The sequence below is a fragment of the Anas acuta genome, chromosome W (genome assembly GCF_963932015.1).
Source record: "Anas acuta chromosome W, bAnaAcu1.1, whole genome shotgun sequence".
NCBI classification, from domain to species: Eukaryota; Metazoa; Chordata; class Aves; order Anseriformes; family Anatidae; genus Anas; species Anas acuta.
In genome coordinates, this window is record NC_089016.1 from 1,680,282 (window position 1) to 1,700,926 (window position 20,645).

At 45.1% G+C, this 20,645-nt stretch overlaps 1 long non-coding RNA gene across 1 annotated transcript; it reads left to right on the forward strand.

Annotated features, from left to right (window-relative positions):
• The first annotated feature begins 8,591 nt into the window (after positions 1-8,591).
• LOC137847161 (uncharacterized) lies at positions 8,592-18,941 on the forward strand. The gene is made up of 3 exons (XR_011090818.1): positions 8,592-9,004; positions 17,295-17,341; positions 18,804-18,941. It is a non-coding gene; the product is annotated as an uncharacterized lncRNA (long non-coding RNA).
• Positions 18,942-20,645: the final 1,704 nt, after the last annotated feature.

Genomic DNA, 20,645 nt, shown 5'->3' on the forward strand with positions numbered 1-20,645 from the left:
CACTCCCACAAACCCACCAAGGCAAACAGTACGTACTCACCATGATAGAAGCAACTACTGTGTGACTGGAAACATACCCCGTAAACCATGCCACAGCCTGAAACACTATCTTGGGCCTAGAAAGGCAAGTGCTGTGGTGTCACGGTAGACCAGAGAGAATCGAGCCTGACAATGGGAGTCATTTCTGAAACAATCTTGTCACCTCCTGGGCCAAGAGGCATGGTACTGAGTGGGTGTATCACATCCCTTATCATCCACAAGCCTCTGGGAAGGTTGAGAGGCACAATGGACTGTTAAAGACTATGTTAGGAGCATTGGGTACTGGGACATGGAAACAGTGGGACATAAATCTACCAGAAGCCACTTGTAAGGAATATTTCAGCAATTTGTGTCAATAGAGGGCTTGAAGGGTAAACCTTGAGTCTCTGATATCTGGGGGTGTTTCAAAATAACTGCTAACTATTGTGACTATTACACAGGACACTACTCAAGTCTCTGATATCCGCCAAGAGATTAAGGAGAAGGGAAAAGCTGAAGGACGACTAAAAGACAAAGCTTGCAGGGGACGCTGCACAAGTCTCTGGCATCCGGCCAACACGGACAAAGGAGAAGGACAAGAAAAAAAGCCTGGGAGGAAGACTACAAGCCTTCAGCACAAGAGGCCCCCAGAGGGACCACCGGAGACTGATACGCATGCACCAGTGGGAGGGTTTGGATTCTGGGAACTAATTATACTAACCCTGTTTTTTTTAGAAGTAGTAATGAATATGTATTAGCCTAGAAACATAAAAAACAACCACCTGCTGTAATTTGTGAGTGTGTTGGAGGAGCCCAGATTCCCCGCACACCCAGCGCTGTTTCCTTGCCTTTTATTGACCCCATAAATAAATCTTATAAAGCTAAATTGACTCAGAATTTATAACAATTTGGTGACCCCAATGTGATCCTTTTGGGTCCCAAGGCTGTGAACAGCTAAGGGAGGTGCCCCCACCCTTGTTTCGTTGTGGCCCTTTGCAGGAAGCAGTACGGAGCCCAGCAGGATTACGAACATAAGAAGCAAGTAAAGAACAAAGAGCTCTCTGGTTTAAACCCATAATTCTGCACGCGAAGATCCTGTTATAAATCGCTCAGTCCCAAAATAGGATTATAAACAAAGTTTACAGTTTATTAAAAGAATAGAGGTAAGCAAACAGCGCTGGGTGCGTCGGGAGTCTCCGCTCCACCTAAACGCACACCAGTTACATCAAGCAGCTGATTTTTATGCTCCTAGGCTGATACATATTCATTACTACTTCTAAAAAAAAACGGGTTATTATAATTAGTTTCCGGAATCCAAACCCTCCTACTGGAGCATGCGTATCAGTCTCTGGTGGTCCCTCTGGGGGTCTCCGGGGGTCTTTCATGCTGAAGGCTCATAGTCTTCCTCTCAGTTTTTTTTTCTTGTCCTTCCCCTTTGTACTCCTTGGCAGCATGTCAAAAGCTTACACAGCGTTCCCTGCAAGTTTTGCCTTCTAGCCGTCCTTCAGCTTCTTTCTTCTCCTTAATCTCCTGGCCAGATATCAGGGGCTTGCATAGTGTCCCATTCAGAAGTCATAACAGTTACTAATTGTTAGCAGTTGTTCTGAAACCCTCAGACATCAGAGACTTCAAAGAAAGAACATACAAATACAGATAGCTCTCTATTGACACTTCACGAATTGTTAAAACATTCCTCACAGGCCATTCACAGAGACACTCCAGTCACATCTATAGCAGTGCTAAATCAACCACAAAGAAGGCAAAAAAGCTGTAACTGTTAGGAATGAGTTTGGAATCAGTAACAAAAGCAAATAGGCTCATGGATTTGAGGAATATTTCTGAAGATTTGATAAATTGACTATAATGAAGGGGAGACTGGGACACGGGGAGGAAAGGGAAGAAACCACATCTGTGGAAGAACTAAATTGCCAGGGCAGGACTCAGAGACAGACAGACGAATCAGATGAACATATCTCACAATGTGAATGAAGATTTATCGTTTTGTGAGTATGCCGTTCAGTTGGGTGGATTCAGTTGTGTGACTGTGTGTAAGGGTGTGATTGAGATGGAACTTAGTTCCGAAGCGAGTGCGGAGGCCTTCTAACCACGGTTCCAATATCCCGCAAGGGACTCAGCTGGTGAAGGACCGAAGTGATTGTTCTAGGTATTTGTGGTGGGATAACACTCACAAGACACCTTTACATACAGGCACAGCCATGAGTTTCAGAACTTTTTTTTTGTATAAAAAGAAGTTCCAGGAATGGGTCAGGGACAAAGCAGATCCTTAGACTCAGGAGGTTTGAGGAGTGGCCTCTGGTTTAAAAAGGGGGAAAAATTACCAGATACTCCACTGGGTAGTCCCTTAGGGCTAATGTTAAGATATTGGGATAGTTTTAGAAGCACTAAACATAAGGATAAGGCAAGAATGATTCATTTTGTATGGTTAAAAAGCCAAAAGAAACCTTAAGACCCCATGTACATGTATCTTAGTCGATATTTGGGTCCACAGAGGACTGGGTCTGTCAGGCATTGAACATTTATGTTAATAGTAGAATACCCATGGATGCAGAAGAGAACAAGTATGCTGCAGCCTAGTTGGGACTAACGGTATTGCCCACCACTCATATATTTAATTTAATTACAAAAAGGAGGATGAAGAAGGTAAGGAGGGGAGGGACCCCCTTGATAATTTGCCTCCTCCATATGACTAACCTTAGAAAATATTTAAAGAAGATTAGGGGTGTCAGGGGCTATACCTTCTGGGGACCCAAACATCTACAGAGCCCTTGATAAAGTTATTAATAGGTCCCCACAAAGAAGTTTGATTTCTGGTAGATACGGGGGCTGAAAGATCGACTGTTCAGAATATACCAAGGGGACTGAAAAAAGGGAAAAAGCAAATGTCTGTGGTAGGGACAAAAGGGGAGTCCTTCCCTGTGTCAATATTAGAAAACGTTGAGGTGGAATCTGAGACCTATGTGGGTCTTAATGATCTCCTGCTTGTTCCAGAAGCAGAATATAACCTATTGGGAAGGGATTTGATTATCAAAATGGGCTTAAAGCTTATAGGGGAAAATGGGAAAGTCCGGTTATATGCATTAACAAAAGATGAGGGCGATATAGATCCCCGAGTATGGTATAAGGAAGGGGAACTGGGAAAGTTGGAAATGGAACCCCTAATGGTAGAAATAACAGAATCCCAGAAACCTATAAAACAGTATCCCAATCCATTAGAAGGAAGAAAGGGATTAAAACCAGTCATAGACCGGCTATTACAAGGACGGTCTTTAAAACGTATGTCCCACCATAATATGCCTATATTACCCATAAAGAAAGCTGATGGGACATACCATCAAGATCTAAGAGCTGTGAATTGAAGAACAGTGACTAAATTCCCGGTAGTAGCAAATCCTTATACACTATTAAATCATTTGATACCATGTTGTGGTTTAACCCAGCCGGCAGCTGAACATCACACAGTCGTTCATTCACCCTCCCCCCACCCTCTCTGGGATGAGGGAGAGAAATGGGAAAGTGAAGCTTGCGAGTTGAGATAGAGACAGTTTATTAAGACAGAAAATAATAGTAATAACAATAATGATGCTAATAGTACTACTACTAATAATATGTACAAACAAGTGATGCACAATGCAATTGCTCACCACCTGCTGACCGATGCCCAGCCTAACCCCGAGCAGTCCGGCCCCCTCCCCCCGGCTAGCCACCCCTATATATTGTTTAGCATGACGTCAGATGGTATGGAATACCCCTTTGGCTAGTTTGAGTTACCTGTCCTGGCTCTGTCCCATCCCAGCTCTTACTGCACCCCCAGCCTGCCCGTTGGCAGGACAGAGCAAAAGGCTGAGATGTCCTTGGCTTGGTATAAGCACTGCTCTGCAACAATTAAAACATCGGGGTGTTAACAGCACTCTTCTCATCCTAAGCCAAAACACAGCATTCCACCAGCTACTAGGAAGAAAATTAATTCTGTTCTAACTGAAACCAGGACAAACAATTAAAACATCAGCATGTTATCAGCACTCTTCTCATTCTAAGTCAAAAGGTAGCATTCTACCAGCTACCAGGAAGAAAATTAACTCTGTCCAAACTGAAACCAGGTGTACTGGGTCTGGCTGGAATGTTAACTTTCCCGGCAGCAGCCCATACAGTGCCGTACTCTGTACTTGTAGCTGGAACAGCAGAGTTGTCACACCAGCGTTGTGTCTACTGCTGAGCAGCAGTGGCACAGCATCGGGCCTTTCTTTAACCCTCCTAGGGGGTGGGCAAAAAGTGAGGAGGGAAACATCACTAGGGCAGCTGACCTAAAGCAATCAAAGGGATATTCCATACCATGTGACGTCACACTCAGCAATAAAAGGTGGAAACAGGAAGAAGAGGGGAGGGGTGGGCTCTCGTTGAGAAGACGTCGGTCCTCCTCTCAACACCGGCTGCGTGCGTTGAGGCCTTGCTTCAAGGACGTGGTCAATCATCGCTCATTTGTGGGAAGTAGAGAGTAATTTCTTTCCTCTGCACTTCCATATAGCTTTCATTTATTTTGTTTGTTTGTTTTCCTCCCTTCTTTTTATTTTTCCTTTTCCCCTCCCTTTTCCCCTTTCCCTTTTTATTTCCCCTTAATTAAATTGTTTAGTTCATGGTAGTCTTTATTTAATTATTATAATTGTTTCCCTTTAATTAAATTATCCTTATCTCAACCCGTGAGTTGTTCTTTGCTTTACTTCTCCCCCTCCTCATCTAAAGGAGGGGGAGTGAGAGAGCGGTTGTGGGGTTTAGCTGCCCAGCACGGTAAAACCACCACACCAGGACACCCCACAACATATTTGGTATAGTGTAATAGGCCTGAAGGATGGGGTATGTCCATTAGAAGAAAAATCTAGGGATTATTTTGCTTTTGAATGGGAGGACCTAGAAACAGGAAGGAGACAGCAGTTATGATGGACAGTACTACCACAGGGGTTTATTGAGTCTTCTAACCTGTTTGAACAAACTTTGGAAAAATTATTACAGTCTTTTGAGCAGTAGGGAGAAACGTGGATCCTACTGGATGGCAGAGAGATACTGCCTAAGAGTCAAGCAAAGAAGCTGCTATTTTGGATGCATTTGCCAACCCATTGGGGAACTCAATCAGTTTTTGAAATTTTACGGGTGCATTGGGATATATGAGATTGCTCGGCAAATTACTCAAGGGTGTCTAACATGTCAGAAAGTAAATAAGAGTAGTGTGAGGCAAGCACCTACTGGGGGAGGGAGGATCACATATAAGCCCTTTGAAAGAGTACAGGTTGATTTCACCAAGCGTTGCAGGAAGAACGGCCGAAAACACGACAGACACCAGTATGGTCAGATCATGCTCTTTTTATTACCCAAATAGCCTGACTTTTATAGCAAATTTAATAGGGGCGGATGGTGTCTCACACGAGATTATTGGTCAAAAGCACTCAGCCAAACAACTACAAGAAAACAACCCCACCTGCAAGAAAACAACCCCCTTGTGATTAGCAGTCACATAGATCTTGTCCTTGAAGCCAGCTGCTGGCAACAATATTTTTTAATTCCTCAAACGGGCGATGTGGGAACATTGTCATGGGAACTTCTCGTAGTCATTCTGGTAGCTTGGTTTGCTCAGCTGAAGCAAGTCATGGCCTCCTTGCTGTTTCAAAAATCCCTCAACTTGTTGGTGGTAGTGGATCAACTAACCCATTGGGTAGAGGCCTACCCTGTTGACTCGCGGAAAGCTGACTCCACAATCAGTAAGATTGTGAAGTAGGTATGTTTATTCAGCACTGGGCAGCACGGGGGTAGTCCCACCAAAGTTGTGCGCACCTGACGCGGCAACTTGCTTTGGTTATATGCAGTAAAGAATTACATATGCATGAAGTTTCCCAATACAACTATACATATGCATAATCTGTCCCCGCTTAATATTAAAATTAGCTACAAGATGTCAGTTCCATACATTCTTCTTGTCTGCGCTTGCGCGGTGCCTTGTGGTGGTGGGCTCTGAGGGTCGTGGGGATGAAGTAAGATGTCTTCATCAGGGTTGAACTTTTCACCTCATCTCTTTGTGCGTGCTCTCTGAGGCCTTGGTCACAATCTGGGCCATCAGGTTGTTTTGATCTGGTTCTTGGGGCCTGAGGGGCTCCTGTTATCTCGAGGCCTTGCACGTTTGACATTCTTTATCTTGTCCCTTTGTGACCAGTCCTCCTTATCTCAGACCCCTTGGTTAAAGTCCAAACCATGAGGTTGTTTTGATCTGGTTCTTGGGGTCCGAGGGGCTCCTGTTATCTGGAGGTCTAAGCGCAGCACAAGCACAGTACATCACAAATGTAGCAGATATTCATTCTTAATCAATCACTCTCTAATTTCTAATTCCATGTTTCAGTCCCCCCTTTTCTAGAAAATCTAGTAAATTCTTTTACCTAATACAAAATTCTTCCCAATCTCTGTGATATGTATCCCTCAATGCCTTGCCATGTACTTTTATCAAGGAAGATAATATAGCCATTTGTTGTAACAATTTCCAATTCCAAACAAGTATTACAAAGGACAATATTAAACTTATACCAACTAATATCAATAAAACAATAATTGGGTGACACAATGTGTTCAAAATCCCAGTTGCAGTTGGTGACCATCCAAAGAGTGTGTCCCACCAGTTGTGATTTGTGTCTTGTTTTACTCTTTGCAAAACTCTGCTTATTTCCTTTGTATTATGATGGACAGTGATTAGAGACTGCTCTCCATTTTCCTGAACTAGTTCCTTCACCATCGTGAGGTTCATCCCAGTAGGTGTAAGTAATAACTTGTGATACATTGTGTTGTTAGACTTGGTCAACTGGTGGGATACTACTGGTACCAAATATAGAAAATTACACCCGATGATTCTAACAAAGTTACAAATACAGAAATTAGAATAATTTTTGCTAGGGGGAGTTATGTTCTCCTTATCTATTTCTACAAAAGCACAAACAGTTCTTAAACACACACAGCCTTGACCAATATATACAAGCACAGTCTTTTGACTGGTAAGCAGCTGCACATTATGGGGAATCACACGTCCTTAGAAACAAAGACTGTCCTGAAACCTTACAGCTTATTCTCCTTATTAACAATCGGACAGTTTATGAGCCTGAAATATGGGACCAAGCTGAGGTCAAGGTGTGGGACTCTGCAACTAAAAACGACAAGGTTGCAGTGGAATTGCTTGGCGCCTGGCGAGCAATCTCTGAGGCCTTAAATAGCCCTGTGGGACCACAATCACAAACGTGTGGTTTACCAGACAGTGAGGGAGCTGTGGGCCCCTTTACTGATCCGACTGCTACACCATGGGCCCCTCTGCTGCTACAGCCATCGAAGGCCTTTGCTGTTACGCTCCCTGTTGACCTGAACGTGCCTTTTGACCCAGGCCTCATTGGCCTTGAAAAGGAGATGGATATGTTTTTCTTCAATCTGGGAAGAACGGGATATATAAGGCCTGAAGACCGAGTTGCTTGACAACTTAAAGCGAGACATATTGTTCAAAAGGAACGGAAAATGGAGACTGTTGTTTGTAATCAAGAAAAGGAATGGAAAATGGAGACTGGTAAGTCATGGAACTTAAAGGATTGTTTGTTACCTTTTCTGATTGTACAAATGTGTAGGCATACTTGCGTTTAGTATGTAAAGCGATGTTCTATGTATTTAGAATGTTTGACGTTCGTTTGTGCGTGTTGGTGGAGCGTAGACTCCCCGCACACCCAGCGCTGTTTACTTGCCTTTTATACCTTTTATAAGTATAAATTTTACTAAATTCAGATTGAGTTGAGACGTCATTTATAACAAATCGGTGACCCCGACGTGATCCTCTTGGACTTTGGATCTGTGACCGGTAAAGGGAGGTGCCCCACATAGTGGCCCTTGCCGAGAGTGGTGCTGGAGTCCAACAAGATTTCAAACATAAGAGGCAAGTAAAGAACCAAGAGCTCTTATTTTGTGACCCGTAATTCTGCGCACGAAGACCTGAACGAAGATACCGTTCGGTTGGGTGGATTCGTTTGTGTGACTGTGTGTAGGGGTGTAACTGAGATGGAATTTAGTTCTGAAGCTAAGAATTCGTGGGTGGGTTAACCACTTGCAAGACACCTCTAGACACAGCCAGGGATTCGGAACCTCTGAGGATTCCAGGGATTCGGAACCTCTTTGAGGGTTCCAGGGATTCGGAACCTCTTTGAGGTAGCGTTCCAGGGATTCGGAACTTATTTGAAGCTTCCAGGGATTTGGCCAGGGATTCAGAACCTCTTTGAGGGTTCCGGGGGTTCAGAACCTTTTTGAGGGAGGGTTCCAGGGATTCGGAACCTCTTTGAGGGTTCCAGGGATTCGGAAACTCTTTGAGGTAGCGTTCCAGGGATTCGGAACTTATTTGAAGCTTCCAGGGATTCAGAACTTATTTGAAGGTTCCAGGATGGGTCAGGTGAAAAGGGATCCATACAGGAACTTGAAGTATATCAGGGCATAGCTACCCCTGTTGGATGCTAATTGTAGTGATTGAAATAATAGGTGGGAAAATTTACCTAGATGGTTGGTTATTTGCTTTGAATCGAGCCCCCACTAACTCGTGGAAAAGTTGAATGCAAATAGGAGAACCATCGGGTGTGTAAGTCTGGACCATTTCCTAAGAAGCATCGGAGAGAGGGCAAAACCAGAGAAGGGACCAGTACTGCGGCTCAAGAAGGTTTACCAAGGGCTGCAAGCCTTTAGGGTAATAACCACTGGGTAACGTGGCCTTTACCGGACCGCTCCTAATTACATGCTATTGGTCTCAGAATTGCAGTGAATGTATTGTTAACAGCCGGAGAGGAAGAATTCAGGAACAAACACTACTATGCCTGTTAAACCTATGCTATGGAAACTGGAGTATGCTCGATGTAATGAAAGCGATAAGATAACCAGTTATGAGCCAAAAGAGGTCCCCTATCAATGGTGGATAGAGGTAAGAACTAGTAATGAAGGAGGAGAGTTAATTGGGAAAAATCGCATCACCACAAATCTTAGTAAGCCCTTATCAATCGAATTTGATGTATGTGATTCTGCCAGTGATGATTATTATATACCTTGTGGAACAATGAGTTGGGTGAAATATTCTATATATGGGATTCCAACCATTGCTAAAAACTTGTTTATAAATCTTGCAGAGAATATTGCGAAAGCATTCTCTTGTGGTTCAATTGGCCTTTGCCAAATTTGAAGCCAAGACACAAATTAATGATATTCAAAAGAAGAGGAGAGATTGTTATATATGGAGTGGTAATTCGTGTCAAGAAAATGGTTGATATTAATAAAGAAGGGGGAGATTTGGAAGTGTGGTCATGGGGGTTGGAAAGCCCCGTGGTTGAGATAACATTAGACTCTTAATGATGAGGCCATCAGGAATGTAAAAGAGTTTAGAGGGAACAAAGAAGGATGATTCAGGAGACTCCATGCAGTCTCCGGTTTCTTGTTCATCAACTTTAAGTGTTCCTTGCAGACGACCTTGTGAACTGCTGGGCTTTGGTGAATAAATCTCATTCTGCTTTCCAAGGAGAAGAGAGCCTCTCTTTCCCATCTTGTGATGCTCTGCTCTGCATCAGGGTCAGAACAGCTCCATACATCACAGCAGGCTTAGACCAGACTGCAGGAAGAGCAACCAGGAGGAGAGAGCTTGGGCACAACCAGGGATGCCATATGAGCCAGCAGTGTATACACGGATATGGTCACATCCACATTGGGATGCTCTAGGAGGAGTGTGTCCACCCGGGCAAGGGACTTCTCATCTTCCATGACTCCACACTGGTGTGGCCCTAACTGGAAGAGGGCTTCCCAGTGTGAGGCTCCTTTTCTGAAGGACTAGGAAGGGATGGAGAGGGTTCAGAGGAGGTGTGCCAAGACAGGGCTAGGGGTCATGTGTGTGGAGGCTGAGAGCCCTGTGCTTTGTAGGCCTGGTGAAGCACAGGCTCAGGGCACCCTTGTAGGAGCTCCTGACAGATGGAAATCTGCTTTCAGAGATGATGGCACATTTTGGGTAAGGATAAAGAGCATGAGAAAGGAAATCCATCCACCATAATTTGGTTGTTTTGGAGCTCCAGAGTGGTGATGAGGAGAAAGAAATGCCACTCCAAGGGCAGTGCTGTGGTGACTCAGAGGGAGTCTGCCTCAGCCCATGGCTTGTGTTTCAAGTCAGAGGCAGTGAGCACAAGGAGTCCCTAGTATGGGTGGGGAGATGCTGTGGTGGGGAAGCAGGTTGGATGTCTCCAGGCTGCAGGGAAAATGGTTCATGCATGGGACAGGATAGGACAACCTGTGGGGAGATGTCCAAGGGCACTGACAGGGCTGGAAGGCCCTGACACAGCAGAAGTCTTTGTCCCCGTGGCTCTGGCTGTTGTCTCTGCCGCTGGGGCCTATGAGATGACACATGGTGCTCCTGGCACTGGAACCATGTGGCCTCCTTGCAGCCCTGTGCACTGGAGTTGTACTGTTGTCCTTTAGTTGCCATCACACACCCCAGATCCCACTGCCCCTTGAAGAGCAGCGTGAGGGACAGAAGCACTCTTCCCAGAGCTGGGTGTCAGGCCTTGGTGCTTGCTTTGATAAAACACATCAAGGTTTCCTCAGCATCAGGGCCACCTTTACTTTGCTTTTGCCTGCCTATCATCACTGCCTCCCGTTTCCTTTGCTAACAAGTCCATGGGGGAGCTGTGGTGGTAATGGCCCCCAGTGGGACCAATTAACACTCCCAGAACCTTCAGCATTTCTCCTGGCCTTAACCTCTTGAACAGCCTGTGCTATCTCCTCTCAGCATCAGAGGTGCATGGACTCAGCGCCAAATACACCCTGGGGCTCGGCACAATGCAGAGAGCCCTCCTGTGCCCTCTTGCTGTCCAGCAGTTCCTTCAAGGCTTCAGGGCTTTTACGTCTAATTGGGGAGATTTCAGAAAGCTAGTGAATGAGGCACATTTCAATGGGCAGTTGATAATAAGGAAGCTTTCCCTTCAAGCTGGATTCTTTATTGATTTGTTTCAATTCCCTGCCCTCTTCCTTTGCTATTGATCCAGAGGGTCTCCTAAGGAGGCCTGGTCAGCTTGGAAAGGCAGTCCCTTGAGGCCAGGCACTCCGTGGGCAACCTTGCTCCTCACCTTCCCAGCCCCACCAGGAGCCATGGGGGGACTTGCAGCACTTCTCCTCCCATCAGACTTCTCCAGTCAGGACTGCAGCTGCATGTTACAGCTCCTTTGCACCAACTCCCAGCCCTTTTCCCCACAGAACTGCCTGCACGCAGGCACAGAAGGACTGTTCCCCATTGAAAACCAACCAAAGTTAAGTGTGGTGCAGTTCAGTAAACAGTAAAACACTCTCCTCAGCTGTGTGCCCAGTGCAAGCTGCAGCTAATGAGGTTCACCTTCCCCAAGGGATGGCCATACAAGGACTGTTCTAGGCAGAGTGTTTGAAGTGATGAACACATGCTCTTTTATTTATATATTTATTTATTTTTATTTTCTTTCCTATGTTGGAATAATTTGTTCACCTTTCCAGGCAGACCTTGCTAGGTTCAGGGGCCCCTCTGTACTGGAGGTGTTTTTCTGGGGCTGGCAGCTGTCAAGAGGACCTGTGGGAGACCGGAGGCCCTCAGGAGCTGCAGGTGGAGGCTGGGCAGCGTGTCTCAAAGGATTGATACCGGCCATTAATAAATATGAAAACAAAGGAAAACAAAGTCACAAAAATCATAAAAGTGGAAATGTGCATCCATAAATTATCAATGCTTTAGAAGTTTGCCTTTATTTCTGTTTAGTTTTGTTTTCTTTCTTTCTTTTTTTTTTTTTTTTTTTTTTTTTTTTTAAACGACATTTCAAAGCATTTCTAGTGTTGTTAGGCCAACACCATCAAGTAAGATCATTCTGCATCTTGTACAAAGCCCTGTGCCCCCCGGAAGAATCTTATCATATCCATGACAATTCACAGTCTTTGCAAAAAAGTACATAACACTGAGATGTGGACCTTGCTGCACAGATGGAGGAAAGCAGGGCCACGAACATGCACGCAATATTCACTTTTCCAGGTGACAGATCCAGGAGATGTGGAAGTGTGGCAAAAGTAGAAAACATGCTCAGCTTTATGGCCAGGACAGAGTATGCATTTCCCTCCAGGTAGGAAAGAAAGTGAAAAATGAGACCGTCTCTGAGAGGAGCAGCGTGCAGAGGGAGAGAACTAACACCCCAGAAAAGCCCAGATCTCTTCCCACACCTCAGAGCACATCCAGGCAATGGACTTTCAGGTGCTTACAGCTGGAAGACAGGAGCTGGAGGTGTAATGCAGAGATGGCTGAGGCAGTGCCTCCCAGGCTACAGTAACAGCCAAGGGAGAAGAGGAGATGTTCACCTGCCTGGCGTTAGATGGTCCCCTACAGCACAGGAGGATTCAGGCTCCACAGCATCTCCTCTGGCAGCACCAGAAACTGGGCCTGAGGTCAAAGGACCATAAGGCATGTTGGCAGGGACCTCAGGAGGCCTGCAGCCCAAGCTGTCACAAGCATGGTCAGAACAGGCTGTTCAAGGCTTGACCCTGTTGCATTTTGCAAAACCAGCAAAGACGGAGACTGCACAGCCTCTGGGTGACGCCTGGCTGAGCTCATGGTGAGAAGGCTTTTTGCCTTCTTTTTTGCCTGAAGCTCTCCTCTTTCACCTTCACAGCTGTTGTCTTTTGTTCTCCCACCCTGAACCCAGCTGAAGATCCTGGCTCCACATCCTCCACAACCCCCCCAGAGATACAGCCAGAGGAGGTCCCCCTCGCCCTGCCCTTCGCCAGGCTGGACAAGCCCAGCACCCTCAGCCTCTCCTCACAGGCAGAGTTCTCCAGAGCATCTTGGGGACCCTGTGCTAAACCTGCTGCAGCTTGCTGACATCCCTCCTGTCCTGGAGACCCGAAAATCAGGAGCCGTCTTCTGGATCATGCCTACCCTGCATTCCCTGGCCATTCCCAGCTCACACAGCCCAGTACACTGCTGGCTGTCCTTGCTGGTTACAATTCCTTTGTTATCATCCTCCCTTCCTTTTCTGTCCTCTTCAACTGTTTTTACCTTAACCGACAATTTCTTTCCATTTTCTGATTCTCTCCCGTATCCCCGAGCACAGAGGAGAGGGAGATTTTTGGCAAAGACTGAGGAAAAAGAAGGCACGGAGTCCCTCAGCCCCATCTGTGCCCGCTGCTATGAAATGACCTCTTTGGCACTGAGGAGACACGGGGGGATGCCTCCCATGACTGGCGTGTTGGAATGGAAGGACGTGGGCCCTTTAGGAAGGACAGGCTGGGGACACGAGGAGGGGGCATTGCCTTCCCTGTCAAGGAGCAGCAAGTAGCATCCATCCCTGCAGCTCTGCCTGGGGATGGATGTGTTCATTTCTCAAATGAGTTCATTCTTCATACTTCAGAGAAAGGAAAGGCTTATGTTTCAGACAATCTTTTATTACAAATCATTCTATCGCATCTATGGTCATAATTGCAAGTCGGCTGCCTCCAAAGCAGCAGGGAAGGACACGATCCTCTTTGTAGCATAGTTGCTGCCACAAACAAAGCCACTGATGCATTTCATTAGAGAAGCTGTTGCAGCAGTGCATGGCCCTCTAAAAAGCATGTTTGCAAGCTAGGCTGCAGATCTTGTAGGTACAGCTGTATCAGATGGAGAAGGAAGCATCCTGTGGTGATTCCCTTCACCCATTAGCCGAATGGGTACCATGCCCAAAACTCTGCTGGCAGAACAAGCACCCAAAGCAAAGTTAGATTAGTTAGCTCAATCCTGCCTTTCAGTTCAGGGGTGGACAAAGAGCAAAGGGACGGCTTGTAGCAATTACCAATCTCTCACACAGGCGTTTCTATTACCAAAGATGCAGAGATGATAATGTCTGGCACAGCAGCAGTGACAAGCTAGTGGCAGCACCTTTTTCCACTGCCACAGTTGTTCATTATCTCTGTGAGACTCCGAGTATGTCGCTTTAGAAAGCAGGCATACCAAATGGAAATACTACTGCCCCCTGGAAACACTGCTGCTTATCATCTTATCATCAAAGTCTGCCTCTCTGCCTCCCTCAGACCAGCTAGCACAAAATTTGAGTATTCCCCTCAACTTCGGTCTATACAACATGGAGATAAAACCCACAAAAAACACACCTAGAGCACTTTCAGCTATGGTAAATGGAAATGGAAGATCTGAGAAAGGTCGAGGTCCCATGTGAAACTGTACCTAACTGCTGCCATATGGATGGCTGTACACTGGTCGAGAAGTTCATCAACTTCTAGGCCAAAGGAGCAAACAGCAACAACAGAAATCCAACTACTTCTTGAGGTTTACCTAGCCGACTCTGTGAAAAACCTCTATCGCTTTTCCTTATCTACTGGCAGACACGAACAACAAAGAAACCTGGAATCTGCTTCCTTAGGAAGACAGCTTTAAAAAGTAGTAACGCCTCTACAAATTAGGTCACGGCTTAAGAATGTGACAAAAATTGTGTTGACAAGACCCCTTACCAAAGAGGATTCTTATCTGGTCATATTCTCCCCACACAGGACTCTCGCAGCACATAAACAGCAGCCCTTATCTGCTTTAGGCCAACCTGCAGGACTCCTAGCAATTTTCCTCAATTCTAATTTCCTCATTCTAATTGCTAATTTCCCTCATCCTGCACTCTTCTCAAGATGGTCCTTACTCATGCCCTCTCCAACTCATGCAAAGGAACCTTTTACCTCACGTACATAGGGCCACTCTTTCCCATTTCCCCTGCTGAAGCCTAAGATAACCACTTTCCTCCCGAGAGGGACTGGCAAACCCTTATTACACTGCAATAGCACGGATGAGAAATTCTAAGACTGCATTTGGATGCAATTTCAGAAAAGTAGTCGCTTATCCATGGCTAGCTGGTTTATGTCAGCCTACAGAAATCGACATGAGGTGTGGAAACTAAACAGTCACAGTGCATTATAGGTTGAATACTTCACAATCTGTATGTCCTTCCAATTAATTGTTTTATTTGGCATCGGTTAACTGACTTAATTTGCAAGTGTACAGGTCACAAGAGGTCCTACATGAGTATTAAAAAAAAAGCTGAAATTAGACATACTTTGAGCTCGTAGTGATCCACAGTAACTACATTGTCTGGCTCCGTAGAAACTTGCACAGTGTTCTCAACACTCATCTGTTGCTGTTCTACTTGAGGATGTCCAGCAGGAGTCATGTGAAGTGTCCAGAAACTGGAATGACACAAATTTCTTCAGCCGGGTTTCCTGTTTATCTAGAATACAGTCTCAATGAAGTACCCTCCACCTGTAAAACACTCTCTTTCTACAGAAACAGAGTCAGAATTGTTGTCGTCTTCACTGAGAAATACTTGGCTTCTCCCTTCTTTCCACCTAAAGTCACTGCTCCATAAAAATTAAAAACTAAGACAAAAACCAAACAAACCAAAAAACCACAATCAATCAAAAAGCAGTAGAGAAAAGGGTAACAGCTTAAAAAAAAATAGTCATGTTGCCAACTCAGGTTAGGAAACACATCTTACACTGCTACACTAGGGCATAAGTCTCCTGTTCCACGTGTTACTTTGGATCCGCACATCTTGAAGTGTAGCTTTTTAACTGCACATTTCTGCTGCTCGTTATTGGAAAGTGCCTCATATGATAAAAGAACGTCAGTGATTGCTGCTTTTCGGTTAGGTACTGTTTGAAAAACCAGACTTTAAAATCAAAAAAACAGCACCTCCAGAAACACATGGGCTTGGCTTGCATAATTAGAGGAGCAACATCACTACGGAATAAGCCATGGGATGATTTCTGGGAGCTGTAACAGTAAAAAACAGAGTGAAAGTGAAGGCTAAAGCTAATTGTCTTTGGCGAGAAGAAGGTGCTAACCAACCTGTTGGACTTTTCACTCACCATTTGAAGTTTGCCCTTCAGGATGGAGTTTCCCACCTTAGTGCTGAATGCCTAGGAAGCTCGGCACTCTCCGTTTCAGCACCGGGCTGAGTCCCATCCAAGTCTCCCCCGCTTCTCTCCTCGTCTCTCCCAGAAAATGCAATTTCCTTGCTCCTTGCCTGCTGTTCCGGCCTCCCCTCCCCTTTTTTCCTCCCCTCCCTCTCCTTAGGGGCCGGGACGCCTTCTGTAAGCAACTCGATATCCCAAATCCAATGAAGTTCCAGCCGTTTAGCAGAACGCCCAAAACCACAACATCCCCCCCTTGAAGGGGGGCAGAGCACAAGGCTGAGGAGCGCCCAAGCCGCTCCGTGCGGCCCGTGAGGGCGGGGAGCGAGGAGGCAGCAGGATAGCTTTGGTTTGTTTTCTTTCGTGTTGCTTTTCCCCTGGTTGCAGAACTTTCCCATGCTTCGAGGCACAGAGCCATTCCTGGTTCATTTGGAGGACCGCCAGGCTTTGCTGAAGCACTCAAATTGCGGAGATGTGCCCTAGATGACAGAGGTGATGATCTTGCTCCTAGCTGCACGTTCAAGTCCAAATGTCTCTTCCCTAACTTTGTGATGCACAAAGACTTGGTGGTAGCAGCTTTTGCAGTTTCCCCAATATCAGCAAGCCATTTATATCCAGTTATTCCAGGAGTAGAAGAATCTTGTCTATTTTCTGACTTTAGAGTGAAATTTAGTTTGACATCCTCTTAATGAAACTTCATTTTGTAAGCAGAACGAGCCCCCCCTCGAGGTTATCACAACTTCCCTCCTGTAGTAAAAATGATAGTACTCATCCTTGTAGGAGCAGCAATATGACGAAGCTCAACAACAGTAAGAAGGGTTCTATGCTTTGGTGTAATGAACCTTACTCTTTTTTGGAGAGAGCACCTCATAAACATATTTAGCAAGGTATGGAGACGGGAGAAAAACTCTAACTAGATTTTAATTCTGCAATGAATAATGTCAAGCTCGACTGTTCCACTGACCACTTTAATTTGAAGTGTGTTTTGCTGTTGTTGTTTTTTGTTTGTTGTGTTTTGTTTATACATGAAACACCGAGTTTATGTGAAAAGTTCTGCTGGAATATCTTTTTGCAAAGGATATTAAGCTTAAGTTATCCACAAGAAAATGGTTAGCTGATTTTTTTTTCCCTGAAAATCCCAGACTTTTTTTCCCAGAATACCACAATTTTCTTTGCATACTGTGGAACACTGGCTTATAAACGTGGTGAAATTTCCCATTCTCAATGGGTCTAATCCAAGAATTCTTTTCTTCCATCTCTCCTCTGTCCTCTTCTTAATGTAGGCCGTTGACAAAGCCAAAATCAGACCGAAAAAGAGAATCTACTGCAGGTAAGAGGCTGTAACTCCCTAGGATACCTATTCATGCTGGTTATTGAAAAGGATGGCACTTGGTCACTCCATCTATTTCATTTGGCCCCCAAACCTTCTAACCTTGTCAGCTCATTCTCTCATCAGTGACTTTTCTGTGAAGAGAGGTAGGTGCAAATAGGAGGATATTTTATGAATTCCTTGAAGGCTTGGGGAGAGAGCAGTATGAATTCCATCTTGTTCGTAGGCACAAAGGAATGTGTTGTTTCCCAAATGCCGTATGGAAAACAATGGGCAGAGTTTTTTTCTAAAAAGCAAGAGTTGGAGCTACCTGGTATTTGGGTATTTCTCTTGAAACAGTTCTTACCTCCTTGAGCTGTTAGATCATAATGCAGGAAATGAAAGTGCTGCATGCAAAAACAGGGTAATAAAATATATACACCTTAGGAAGAGACTTACAATGGAATAGTTTTTTTTGAACACTGTCAGTTAGAGTTCTACATGAACAGAGTGAAAAACAGCTTAGAGAAAGGTGTTGATCGTTTTCACTTTTCTAGACAAGAAGTAACTGGAGTAACCTTCCCTCCTGTGTGGAACAAACGTCTCACATTAGTTTTTGTCAGACTAGCTTTCGGTCTATGAAAAAGTTTCTCTACAGATCATGCTTTTAAGTAGTTAGTTTCAACGTGCAGAACAATAAAAATGTGGAATGCAGTGGTCCTGACAAGGACTTCTGATTTGGTATTTGTCCTGGTTTCAGTTAGAACAGAATTAATTTTCTTCCTAGTAGCTGGTGGAATGCTGTGTTTTGGCTTAGGATGAGAAGAGTGCTGATAACACCCCGATGTTTTAATTGTTGCAGAGCAGTGCTTATACCAAGCCAAGGACATCTCAGCTTCTCACTCTGTCCTGCCAACAGGCAGTCTGGGGGTGCAGTAAGAGCTGGGAGGGGACAGACCCAGGACAGGTGACCCAAACTAGCCAAAGGGGTATTCCATCCCATCTGACATCATGCTAAACAATATATAGGGGTGGCTAGCTGGGGGAAGGGGCCGGACTGCTCGGGGTTAGGCTGGGCATCGGTCAGCGGGTGGTGAGCAATTGCATTGTGCATCACTTGTTTGTACATATTATTAGTACTATAAGTACTACCAGTAGTACTATTATCATCATTGTATTATTATTATTATTATTGTTATTGTTATTATTATTTTCCTGTCTTATTAAACTGTCTTTATCTCAACTCACGGGCTTCAATTTCCATTTCTCTCCCCCGTCCCAGAGAGGGGAGGGGGGAGGGTGAGCGAACGGCTGCGTGGTGTTTAGCTGCCGGCCGGGTTAAACCACGACAGTATTTAAAGAAAAATCAATTCGTTTCAGTGTGTCTCTTGTTTGTTTGTTTACATTTTACCAGAGCAACGGTGAAATCAAGAGAGTCCCATCTTTACTGTCTCAAAATATTGTCTATGTTTCTGCATTTCAGTTGCCAGAATGCCGAGGACCAGAGCAGATGAGAAAGCTGCAAGATGAGTTCATGGAGAAAATGGGGATTTGGAGGTCCGCCGAAGCTGCAGACTTCGATGAAGTCGTTACCCTACTACAAATCCATCCCTTCTGCTTGACAAATATATAAGAAAGTGTCCTGGTTTCAGTTAGGACAGCACTCTTCTCATCCTAAGCCAAAACATAGCACTCTACCAGCTACTAGGAAGAAAATTAACTCTGTCCTAACTGAAACCAGGACACAAAGTAAGTCTTCTTTTCCTGCAGGCCTACTCAAATGATCTTTCTGAGCAAGCCTTTGTGCTCTGGCACGATATTGGCCTTGACTCGCTCACTCTTTTGACAACAGAGAGGTATTGTCACTCCTGGCATTGAGAGTTCAGTGTGTTTGGGGGTAGGCTGAGACCTCCTTACGTGCCCCCCTGTGTGTTATGCATTGCTACTGGTAACTACTGGCCACCAGTGACCATTACTGGTCAGGTATCAGAGGCTTTGGGAGTGTTTGGTCTGAGCATTCCACTGCTTAGCAGTGTTCATGGCTGGTGAGCGTAGGTGGTGCTCTCTTCGTCGCTCTACTAACGGTGGGCTCTTTCCTTGGCCTACACCAGTATGTCCTGCTCTCCTTGGTAATAATTGATTCCTTGAAGTCATGGTCCTTTGTAGCTTACTGCCAGACTGTGTAACCTGACTTTTGGGGGACTGGGCATTCGTGGCTGGTTAAGTCTGCCTGGACTGAGAGGGTGTGAGAGAGGATGAACTTGGCAGGTGCTTCATGTCTAAAGAACTTAAGCCCAATTGGTTTAATTTGCTGCTGAGGTTGTAGTTTTGGGATTGCTGTTTGATGAGAGATCTTCATCCTGAGCATGCTTTTTATATGGGCCTGGTGGGTTTCTGGGTTGTCTTCTGAACCGAAATGATTACTTTACCTGTGACTTTCATCAGATTTAACTTTCCCCATTGAGCAATTTTCTTAGTATCAGAAGTGCCTTCATTTTGAATGCACTTTTAGTTCCATAGTTATAAAAGGGAATGTAAGGTTTGGTTAAGAAACTGAGGACAGTTTGATACAGTCAAAGTGAAGTAGTTCTAATGATTCTGCATTTGTGTCTGCTGTTTATTTCTGTTTCTGAAGCTGAAATTGTTATCTGCTTCAGAATTGCCTTGCCTTGCCTTGCCTGCCCTGCCCTTATCTTCCCTGCCCTGTGCCTTCCTGTGCCCTGTGCCTTCCTGTGTTCCCTCATCTTCCTGTGCCCTGTGCCTTCCTGTGTTCCAGAGGCATTTGGGCAATGCCCTCAAGAATATGCTTTAACTTTTGTTTAGCCCTGAAGAGGTCAGACATTTGGACTCGATCTTTGAAGGTCCCTTCCAACCGAACTATCTTATTCTAGGAAAACTCGCTTCCAGCTCTTTCAAGATAGTAGCAGCATCATTTCTAACTAAAAGCTTGGCCAGATGATTGTAACCGAAGATTGAGTCCAAAGACTCAAACAGCTCATCTGGAGCAAAAATGTACGACATGTCTTCTGGAAGTGGCTCCTGTTTAATGTCATTTATCTCGTTGTCACTCGAGTTTCCATCTGCAGCCATTTCTGCGAGAGGCTCCTTTTGGTCCTGCCAGTGAGCAAGTGAGGCTCAATGGACTGTCTGGGGGTTCTGGTGGGGGAAGCTCAAACGTCACCATGACGACCCAGTGATGATATCACAGTGTGGCTCTGGCTGGAGCAGCCAGAGCAGGCATGTTGCTGGTCCTGCAACGTAGCTATGGGTGTTTTGACTCAAGAGCCAAGAAGCAAATAAAGTTATTTAAAGGGAATCACCCCTC